Source organism: Castor canadensis, chromosome 4 (genome assembly GCF_047511655.1).
Source record: "Castor canadensis chromosome 4, mCasCan1.hap1v2, whole genome shotgun sequence".
NCBI lineage: Eukaryota > Metazoa > Chordata > Mammalia > Rodentia > Castoridae > Castor > Castor canadensis.
The window spans coordinates 88,407,830-88,418,133 of record NC_133389.1 but is presented as its reverse complement, the minus strand read 5'-3'; the positions used below and the strand labels follow the sequence as shown (position 1 = coordinate 88,418,133).

At 44.2% G+C, this 10,304-nt stretch overlaps 1 long non-coding RNA gene across 3 annotated transcripts in view; it reads left to right on the top strand.

Moving 5' to 3' along the window:
* The window catches only part of LOC141422549 (uncharacterized), a 133,164-nt gene that overhangs the window by 12,028 nt on the left and 110,832 nt on the right, over positions 1-10,304 (top strand). The gene's annotated exons all lie outside the window — the stretch shown is intronic.

The window sequence follows — 10,304 nt, the reverse complement described above, 5'->3', positions numbered from 1 at the left end:
CAGTGGTACCTGATGATTTTGAGGGGTGCATGGAAGATGATGGAAATGACACTGGGCAAATGGCTAGGCAAATTGCTGGCTTAGGAGTATCTTTAGAACTGAAGGGGCAAATGTTGAAATCTTGGGAAAGGAAGATAAGGTGATGATGGGGCTTTGGAGAATGCCATGCAAGGGCCACAGAAGCAGAGGAGGGGAAGGAAGAAGGAGAAATAGTTACCACCTTAGGGTGAGAATCAGTGGGAGTGGAGTATCTTTGGAACCAAGAGAGCAAAGGATGGTGAAGAAACAGCTAGCATAAATGCCAAAAGCTGTAGAGAACAAAGGTGAAGGTTGAATAGAAGGTCATTGCATTTCCAAATTGGGACCTCACAGGCCTTTGTGGGGAAATGGGAACTGAAGCCCATTGCAAGGAGCTGGGGAGTAAACAAGCTGAGGAGACAGACCTAATTTTATGAGCTCAGGGGGAGTGTGAGGGTTGAGGGACAGAATGAGAGCAGGTTGCCTGGCTTTGCCAGCATGCCTGTGGGTTGAGGCAGAGGTCTGTGTGTGTGAAGTTTTTGACTCAAATTTCCAGAAGAGATAAGAGATGTTGGGGTGGAAAGTGATTGGTCCTTTTCTAAGAGAGCAACAGAACAGGAAAGGTAGGTGACACAGCCCACAGAGAACAGCACTAGCTGTAGTCCTCAGCATAGCAAGTGCTACTTGAGCCATACCTCTAGCCCTGGAGTGTGTGAGGTTTATACAGTATTTCCTTTAGGGACCAGGGACTGAATTTCGAAGCACTACACAGGAAGCCTTTCCCAGATACTCCAGCCTGGGTGAAAGAGATACTCCCCCTTTCCTCCACCTCCCCAAATCAATCTGTAGCTACTCACTTGTATTTGTGGCAAATGGCAGCAAGTCCTAGGTTAAGAACCAAATTCTGGCATGTTAATAAACAACACAGGGCACATGCCCTTTGATCAGCTTAATCAACGACTGAATAGGGCATTAACAATTAAGATTAGTGTTGGCTGGGTTGGCTGGCAAGGCAACACTGGGAAATGCCAGACTTTGGATTCAGCAGTACTCCTGTTTGCATTTGCTTTCAGAATTATATCTCTAGCACAAAAGGGACTCCCAGCAGATTGACTCAGCTGTGCAATTAACATGATGCTTGGGAGCATAAGGTTTGCTCAGGTTAGAAACACTCTTCTCCTGAGTGCACACCAGTGATGCTGGGTGTTTTTGTTTTTTTTTTTTTAAACCTGACCTCCACTTTTCTGATGATGTTCTGGAAGGTTGAGATGGCTAGAAGTCTGACTGCCTTTTAAAGGGACACTGCAGTTCCTGAGAATTCTAGCAAATGTTCTTGCTGTCCTCAGTACAACAGACCAAATGGCATAGCTTCTTTATTCAGTTTTACAGATTTGATCATTGGTGCTCTAGAAAAACAAATGGCACTTAGTACCTCACTTCCACAACTTTGTGGATCTTAAGAATTTTTGTTGGTTCTTCTTTTACCTAGGTCTTAACCCCAAACTACCTGTAGTGGGTTGGGTAAGTGTTAACATACAAAAGAATAATCAGTGTATCTATCTAGAGGACGGTTTTCTTTCTGCATGATTACTGTACTCAAAGACACTAGTTTTGCTAAGTGTTTACAAATCTATTCCTGAAATTCATCAGTGTAATATGGGTAGGAATAATTGAGAGGGGAGCTATATCTGTTGGTCCCCTTCCAGCTTCAACCTTCCTTCTCCCAACACACACCCTGGGTGCCTCAGTATGAGAACTGCATATGCCAAGAGTTGAGCAGGCATGGCCCTGAGCCCTGGGAGGAGACATGCGCCAGGCCTCCAGGATCTCATACTCTGTGACAGATGGCAGCAAATTAAATCAGCAGTTGAAAAAGCCAGAGCATTTTCCAGGGCCTCAGCTATAGGACTCCTTCCAGAGAGGCCAAGTCTGCGAAGATGGCTGGCTGGAAGGTGACCCCAAATATTCCATGCTCCACATCAATTTGGTCAACAGACATTTCCTAAACACATTTGTAGAAGAAGCTATTCCAGACCCTGGAGGTGACACAAAGATGAAAGGATATAATCCAGTAAGGTTGTCAGCACACAAAGGGGTGCAGGGACAAATCCAGGTTGGGCAGGAGAGGGAACAAAGGCATATGTGGGGAGGACCCTAAAAATGACAGTACTTCCCCATGGTGTGGGAATATGGGCCTTGAGTGTTGTGATAGGTATGAGAGCAACAGAATCCTTGGGCAGGAAGGGATGTGGGGACCACTTGGTCAGTCCCCTCATTTAAAGATGAGGTGAAGGGGCTTGTCAAGGGCAAGGTCACTCTATATTTGACACTCAGTGAATGCCAGTAGAAATAGTGTTCTATATCTCCCACTGTTCTAAGTGCTTTAGGAGCATTAACTACATAACAAATCTATTCCTTATAGCAGATTATATTATTTTCACCTCCATATGACAAAGGAAAAACTGAGGCAGAAGACAAGTATCTTGCCCCAAGGTGCAGAGCCAGCACTTGGTGGAGTGAGATTCACACATGCATTGGGTTCCTGGGCCTGTGCTCCCAACACAGCTACTTCAGGTCCAGGGCTGCTTGTCCTGGAACGTCACATCATGGGATTAGGGGATACTCTCCTGAACAAGGGAATAACATGGCCAGGGTGATAGTTGAAGATGCTTGGTGTGGCTTCACTTCTCAGGGTGGACTACAGAGAAAAGAGACCAGACAGAAGATCATCTAAATTTAGTGATGATGAACCTTTGGACTGCAGCAAGAACAGAGATGATGGCATGGGGCCGGAAATGACTAGCTGGCAACCATTTACTCCATAGAATGAAATGGTCCGTCCTATTTCTTACACTCAAAAAAAGAAAAATTCTTACTGACAAAAGGGTTAGTTTTCTTGGGTAGAAAACAAGGAAGAGAGGAGGAAAGAGTACAGTAAAATGAAGGGGCAAAGATGCCCCAGGGAACAAATGTCCATGACATCATAATATTCCTTACCTAGGTCCTGGCCTTTGGGAGTAATTTAATTTAGGTAAATGTCAGTGTCAACTTCTCATTGAATGAGAATGAATGAAAAAAATGCCAAGTCCTAGTGGGAATGAGACCTTAATAAGGAAGTAAAGATCACATAAGGAGCCCAGCTCATTTGAGGATTCTTATAGGGAAAGGCTTATTACCCCACTGTTAGAACTCCTATGAGTGGACAGCTTTCAAATATAGAGATCCTTCTTGTCCAAGGTCATGGCTATTGTAAGGCATCTCACATCCAGTGGATGGTGCAGAAAGGCAAAGGCCTTGCCATTGTAGTTGCATGGGCAACTCTGCTCAGCCATTAGAACTCCAAGGCTCCCCATGGGTTGGCTAAGGCTGCTCTTGGCTCAACATCTCCCTCTTCCCACTCCTCCTGCTGGTTCCCCACTCCCACAGGGATCCCCACCAGAAGCACTCCTTGATAAACATCTTGCCCCTTAAGCTGTGCTCAGATCCACTTCTAGGGGAACCAAGCCAGTCTCAGAAACTCTGTTGGGCTAACTCATTGCTTACCCACTGACACTGAGACTGTCCTGAGGGTAGGGAGTGTCTCCTTCCTCTATCCCTAAGCACTTCCTCTCCAGTCACGGGCATCATGGGAGATGATGTTTCCTGTTGAGAAAACCTGCCCTTCCCTTGGAGTGGTTTACCTCTCTTTTTGTGAGAACCTTGAAACAGTCTTGGGAAGGTTGGTTTATCTTATCACTGACAGCAGAAGTTAGAGTATGCAGTTGCTTGAAATGTTTTTGATTATAAGCATTTTCTCATTTCTGTGGGTACTGCCAGCTCATGCTTTAGGATCTGCTGATAGACCTTCATCTTGTGTGTGTGTGTGTGTGTGTGTGTGTGTGTGTGTAACTGTAGGTAACCATAGAGCCTGATTCAGTAATAAAGGGGAATTCATTCATTCTTAGGATGCAGAATGACTCATGAAGTCCAGACGCCAAAATGTGGGTCAGGGGCATGGAATGCTCCAGTGCAGGGGTTGAAGGGTCTCTCCAGCTCGCTCTGCTCATGGCTGTTCCCTGCTCTCCTCAAGTCAGCCTTGGCTGCTTCTTGTGCTAATGGCAGAAGGTGCCAGCCTAGGAGTGCCGGAGCTCCCTACAGCAGATGTAGCTACAATAGTTCAAGGCTTCCAATACTTGTTTCCAAGTATCAAGAGAGCAAGAATCTAGCCTACTGGCTTGGGTGAGATGGTTATCCCTGCTCAACCAGCTGTGGGTGGGACATGTCACATGAACTTAACAGATTCCCTGGCTCCCCCACTGGCTGGGGGTGCAGAGTTTCAGAGAGTGGGTCTGTGGTGAACTAAGATGACAGAGGTGACAGTCACAAGCCTCACTGACATGTGGGACCATGTCTAAGAAGGTTTTTGCACAGGGCATGACTGGATTTCTCATGAGAAACTGCACAGGTAAATGGCTGTGATACAGAGGAGCAAGAATCATGTATGCTTGGGGAAGGAGAGAAGACACAATGGATATTTGTGGGTTTATTGTAAACTAAACTGGACAATCAATAACAGAGAAGACACTGCTTTAGGCTTCTCTTAGGCTAAGAATCACTGTCGGTCCATAGACTCACACATTTAATCTTTAAAGTTTTTAGTTGACACATACTAATTTTATATATTTCTGGGGCACAGTGATAATTCAATACTTGAATATAACGTGTTATCAAATAAGGGTGGTTAGGGATTGGAGGTGTAGCTCAAGCGGTAAGGTGTCTGCTTTGCAAGTATGAAGACACAAATTGAAACCCCAGTCTCACCCCCCAAAAAAATCAGGGCGAGTAACATTTCTGTTTCCTTAAATAGTTATCATTTCCTTGCTTCAGGAACCTACACAGTCCTCTCTTGTAGTTCTTTTTAAAACAGATGTGGAGGCTAAACATTAGTCACATATTTAAGGGACTCAGCCCATCTTGAACTCTAAGCTCTTGGGTAGCCGCAGGGTGACATTACCGTTGGCATTTTGAAAGGCCAGCTGCCCTCAGACCCTCATTTCCAAACACAGGATGTGAGCAGTTTCACAAATATCCACCAGATGGTAGCTTCTTACCAGGAATTAGGTTTCAGGTTGTGGAAATCCACAGCGTTTTCCCACCCTATAGACACACTGAAAAATTAGATGCTTCTCCTGGTTGCGGTCAAGGAAAGAAAGCTTCATAACACCCTGCCAAAGGACAGCCTACACTGTTTTGATGTAAAATATGCAAGAATGCTTTAAGTGTGGCTTCTTGTGGTAGAGGAGCCACATGTCGCTGAGTGGGACAGAGCCATGGGAAAGGCCAGGTGTGAGGGAAGGGCTGTGAGGTCAGCTCCCGAAAGGGATTTGTTACAAAATCCTTAGGACACCTGGGTCTTACATCTGTAGTTGCTGAGTGCCTCAAATGCTCTGGAACGATAACCGTTACCCTGTGAAAAAAAGGCTGTGCCGCAGACACTTCCTCGTTTGTCTAACCCTTTGCATTCTAAGCTGTAATTCCTCCCAGGATGTGTAGCCTCCCTGGAATAGGGGGTTCCCTAATGTTGGCTGTAGGGTGACCATCTTGTCCCCCTGCTTTTAGCACTGAAAGTAAAGCAAACCTGGATGGCTGGTCCAGTTGGTTATCCTGGTTTACGGAAATACAGACACTGGGGACCATGCTGGGTCCTTATGTGTGTACAATCAGCTGTGTAACTTGGGTAGACAGATGCTGTTTCCAAGTTATTAATCATTATATTCCTAGTATTTTCTTTTTTCTTTTTTTTTTTTTTTTTTGCAGCACTGGGGTTTGAATTTAGGGCCTCATGGTTGCTAGGCAGGAACTTACTGCTTGAGCCATTCCGCCAGCCCTCCTAGTATTTCTTACCACCTTCCTTTTTCCAGTGAAGCATATGTCAAAAGTAAAAGCAAAGAAGTCTTTTCTTGGCTTCTGAGTTTCAGAAATTTAGGTCATACAAAGGCAAAACCCAGGAGCTTTAGGAGAGCGTGTGGTGAATAAGTACAGTGTTCCCAGGTTGGGGAGAAAGAAGAGAATAGTGAGAGGGGTGATGAGAGGTGAAATGCTGGAGAGCCAAGAGGTAGGGGGCCCTTGACTTTGCTTTCAGCCGTGCCCCCTGGGGAGGGGTGGGTTTGTGGGATCTCGGACCTCTTTGCTGGGTAGATCACAGGAAGGGGTGAAGGTCTCAGAGTGTGAGGATGTTCTGGAATCGGAGACAAAACTCGGGCACAGGTTTTCCTGGGACAGGAAAGGAACAACTCAAATTCTCCGCAGTGGAAGCTGTCGATAGCGACAAGTTTAAAGTGTATGTGTGGGGGGAGATAGGGTAGGAGAAAGCAGGACACTGAGCTGACTGTTGACCAAGAGGTTAACAGTGACCAAAGGAAGGAGAGTGGTTGGCAGGACAGAAAGCCTGGGGACCAGAGTTGGTCACCTTGTTTCCTGCCTGATTCTGACATCTTAAGCTAAAGGGTCTCTGAAATTTTGACTTCACAAGCCTAAAAAGTAATTTTCTGAAAAACATTCTAGAACATCAGAAGGTTGCTATTATTTCTTTGATTACATAAGAAAATTAACAATAAACAATAAAGAGCTTCCCACAACATTAGATCAAGGGCAAACACAACAAGGGGATTGGACTATGAGCACATGATAAAAGCGAGAGCACACAAGGGAGGGGTGAGGATAGGTAAGACACCTAAAAAACTAGCTAGCATTTGTTGCCCTTAACGCAGAGAAACTAAAGCAGATACCTTAAAGCAACTGAGGCCAATAGGAAAAGGGGAACAGGTACTAGAGAAAAGGTTAGAGCAAAAAGAATTAACCTAGAAGGTAACACCCACGCACAGGAAATCAATGTGAGTCAATGCCCTGTATAGCTATCCTTATCTCAACCAGCAAAAACCCTTGTTCCTTCCTATTATTGCTTATACTCTCTCTACAACAAAATTAGAAATAAGGGCAAAATAGTTTCTGCTGGGTATTGAGGGGGTGGGGGGGAGAGGGAGGGGGCGGAGTGGGTGGTAAGGGAGGGGGTGGGGGCAGGGGGGAGAAATGAACCAAGCCTTGTATGCACATATGAATAATAAAAGAAAAATGAAAAAAAAAAAAAAAAAAAAGAAAGTAAGAGAGGGAGAAAAATGAAAAAAAAAAAAAAAGAGCTTCCCCCATATAGTTACCTTCATTCATAAAAGAAAGGATACTTGAATGACAAAAACAATTTCCTAGTAAAGGGCACTTCTTTAAATTGGAGGTATATGATTTTATGAGGAAAACATGACTACTGTACCCCTACTTGTCTCTCTTTGCTGTGACCCTGTGGAAATGTTAGCAAAGAGTGTCATCTTAATACCAACTGGTTTTTGGAAATCACTGTCTACCAGAAATCTGAAGCTCAGAATACAATTTGAGACACCATGCTGTCCCCTAGTGGCCAAAGGCATGAGTTGCCATCACTGCTAAAATGGGCACCCCATGTCACACATCCTACTAAGATGGGGCCCTGGGAGCTGGGGCAGGGGCCAGGCCCTTGCTATCAAGGAGCTTTCCTGTAACACTGCCTTTAAATGAAATTAGAAAAAAAGTTTGAGTTCATACATTATAATGTCTGTCAAATTCCTCTTTTTATATACACGAGCTGCCTTCTTCCTTAAAAAAAATTGGGGCCCAAATCAAAATATTTTCTTAACAAAGAGGGGAAATAAATCAATTTAGGCTATGTTATTTAGCAGTATCAACAATCTCCAAGTTTCTGTGGCTTAAAATAAAGGCTTACTTCCTTCTAATGTTTGATAGATACCATGGAGCATTTAAAGATAGGGTTGTAAGAGTTAGCAAAGACAAATACAAGACACCAACTTAAATTTCAGGTAATCAATCAATCAATATAAAATTAGTTCCTATGCATTACATACAAAAAATTTTTCCCTGAAGTTCAAAAGTAACCTGACATCCTGCATTTTATGACAATCCTATTCAGGGGTTCTGCTCCAAGTCTGTGTTCTGGACTCAGTCAAATGGTGTTTACCGTGTCAGTATCACAGAAGAAAGGGGATCCAGCCATTTGCACAGTGGCTTTTGAAGTTCCTTTTTGGAGATAATGTACGTCACTGCCTGTCACATTTTTTTGGTCAAAAACAGTCATCTGCGCATTCTTCAGGTCAAAGGAGTTGGTAATAAGATCCTGCCATGTGATTGGATGGAGAGGACAGTGCATTATTTGTGAACAGCCCAGTTCCCTAACCCAGATATATAGAGATACATATTACGGTACTAGGTGCTGAGAAAATGTTATTTCTCTGTCTTATTAAAATAAGTTGTTAAGCATAATCTTCACCATGCTAATTTCTATCTAATGGCTTACTGTTAATTTTTAGTAAGCAGAAAAAACTCGCATACCCAGCTAAAGTCTGCACCATGCACCTTTTCTTCTCTGGATTAAGCACCTTCGTTTTTAATCATACTGTCCTCATATGATGTCATTTCCATACCTGTTGCCATTTGTCATATATAAAAATGTAACTGTAGCTGACTGTATTCACAGCTAAGTGAATGCAGTGGGGAAAAATAGGAAAGTATTTTCTAGTAAGGAGAAACCAAAGCTGATGTTTTGCACAGCCCTTTGGGTTTCTTACCGGCATCCCTAATGGAGAAACAGCAGGTTCTCCACCCCCGGCTGTGGTGGAATCACCTGGAGAAATCAATCAGCACTGCATGGACTTCTCTGCCAGAGATTTTTATGCAATTGGCCTCCAATGGATCCAGGCCTGTATTGGGATTGGAGCTTGGGTACACGCTTGCTAAGAGGTGCTCTACTACTTGAGCCACACCTCCAGCTTCTCTTTTTGCTCTGGTTATTTTTGAGATAGGGTCTCACTTTTTGCCCAGGGTAATCTGTCATCTGATGGGATGACAGGCTTGGGCCACCATGCACAGCTTCCTCTCTCTCATCCCCCACACCTGGTCTATCAAAGTTTTTTTCCAGCCGAGATGGAGTTTCTCAAAGTTATTTCCCTGGGCTGGCTTGAAACCACTGTCTTCTCAATCTCGGCCTCCCAAGTAGCGAGGATTACAAGCATGACCAGGCTTACTTGTATTTCTTAAGGGTTTTGTTCTGGTTATCTGCAGTTGCATAGCAAACTGACCTAAACTCAAGGGTATTAGAGAAAAAAATATAATTTTACTATTATCTCTCAGAGTTCTGGGTGCTGGCTAGACTGAAACATAGAAGATACCAATTAACCTTTGAAGAGAATTGCAATGTGCAAAGGAGGCACTGGCTGGAGTACAAGGGCCTGTGACCATTTGAGGCTTCAAATTACCTTTGGACTCCAACCTTTTATCGGTAAGAGGTAGGCTGAGAGGCCTTCACAGCCCCATGAGGACAGCATATTTTCTGTTCTAAGATATAGCTCACTTGGGTCGTGGACAAGGAAGGCCCTCCCAGCAGGCCAAGTCTTGGGACATCAAGAACAATGGATTGGAGAATTTCTCTCAGAGCAAAGAATCAATAAGACCTAGCAGGAATCTTCTACTTATGTAGGAAAAGAGGCTCTCATAATGTGTGCATGGGAGACTTTAAAATGACAGGTGTGACTGCTGTGTGCCTCCTGACTTGCTTTTCCAAATGGGAATGATCACTGTGCCCTGTTTCCAATTGTATGTTGGGTCTGTGTATGGGGGCAGATGATTTGTTTTATTATTTTGTAGATGTTCTCATCCAAAGGAGGCCCCTCCAGAACTGCTATAGAGATGCTTGTGTCTTATCAAATAAGCTAGATTTGAGCTCAGCAAAGTGCCAAGAGGGAAATTTGGGGCTGCCTCTGCTGGGAGTAGTACATGTGGGAAGAGGAGGTTAGTCAGTCTCCTGTCACTATAACAAATACCTGAAATAATCAGCTGATGAAGAGAAAAGGTTTTGTTGGCTCACAGTTTTAGAGATTTTAATTCATGATTAATTGGTCCTGTTGCTAAGTCCCATGGTGAGGCAGCCCATCATGACAGGAGTGTGAGGCAAAACGAGATCACTCATCTCATAGCTAGGAAGCAAGAAAGAGTGAAAAAGAGGAAGGAACTGGGGTCCCTTCGATCCCTTTGGAGGATACACTCCCATCAAGGAGATGGACACAGTCTCCATCAAGGACATGCCTCCAATGACCTGAAGACCTCTCACTAGGTTCCACCTCCCAAAGACCCTACCATCACCCCAAGCAGCAAGCTGTTACCACATGGGCTTTTGGGGTACACTTAAGATCCAACTATAGCAGGAGGGA